The sequence below is a fragment of the Brassica oleracea genome, chromosome C7 (assembly GCF_000695525.1).
Source record: "Brassica oleracea var. oleracea cultivar TO1000 chromosome C7, BOL, whole genome shotgun sequence".
In the NCBI taxonomy this organism is placed as follows: domain Eukaryota; kingdom Viridiplantae; phylum Streptophyta; class Magnoliopsida; order Brassicales; family Brassicaceae; genus Brassica; species Brassica oleracea.
In genome coordinates this window covers 36,118,787-36,120,147 of record NC_027754.1, presented here as the reverse complement: position 1 = coordinate 36,120,147, position 1,361 = coordinate 36,118,787, and positions in this window count along the sequence as shown.

Here is a 1,361-nt window from a genome sequence, read left to right as displayed (position 1 = left end):
ACCAAAATTTTGAACCCGTTCGGATATTTATTCAATTTTGGTTCCGGTTTGGTACTACTTTTTTGGAACGGGTATGGTTCAGTTTTTCGGATTCGGTTTTTTTGCCTAACCCTATTTTAATCTATGTTTCATAGTATCATACGAAGACGTTTACTTTAAATTAATATAATAAAAACAAGTTATAAAAATTCTTTTAAAATCATTCCAAATTACAATTAATATAGCCTTGCATCATTCCAAAATACGATCTGAGTTGAACTTGAACATGATTATTTCAAAGCAGACAACATAGTCTCATCATTAAAAGGTGAACTATTTATAAAAAACAAAAAAAAATTATTAACTATTGTAAAACACGAAAGACAAACATCAAAAATTATGTAGAAAACAGATTTATATTCAAAAATGTGTCCATAACATATACATATATTCTAAAATTGATGTAAAAAATTGTCATTCTTTATATGTTTTCATAAAATTAAAAATCAAACAAAACCCGTGCGTGCATGGGTCCATACCTAGTTTTTAATAATCCGTAGATTATGCTAATCATTATAAAAGTAATGGAAAAGTCTATATTTATTCATAACATAGAGGTTCTTTATATAGGAGATTACACCGTCATAGAAAAATGGAAAGATTACAAATCATAATCTTTTGGTTATGAGTCATCCACAATCTGGTTCGTAACACTTCCCCTTGGATGCCATAACCATTTAGAGCTTGTAATGTGCTTTAATGTTGCCTCATTAAAACCTTACTAGGAAAACCCAATTGGGACAAAATCATGGTGAAGGAAAAGAGTACAACACACATTATTCCCCCTGATTTGGACATTACTGAAGGTCCCTTGGACCTCTCCAATTTTCTGCAATCCGTGGGTGATGAAGATCTTGGGCAGAATATGCTTCGTCCTCGAACATGATAGTTGGTTTTTCTTTACCATCGGCCATGCCACAATCTGATAGAACATATTGAGTCATCGACCTCAAATACACACACACGAAATCTTGGATGATGTTGCTGTGATATGCGTGTACCACCATGTGTAAAACATAACCTGTCTGAAAACAAATCAACAAAACCAAATAACCCCTCTTTGGGCTGGTTCATCGTCCTTCTTATGGACCAATCAGATCAGTGTCTAAAACAAGACTTCTGCATCGTCCATCTCAGAACTAAATAGACTTCTTTATCGTCCACCTTCGGATTGAATGGATCAGTGTCCAAAACAAGTGATCTCACGCTCATGTACTAGATAATGGGTGAGACTGGTCCATATTAAATCTCTTGAGTACTCTTTTCTGTATATACTATTTGATGCACAAGGATTTCATTGTTAATGTACTCAAGCTGTAATC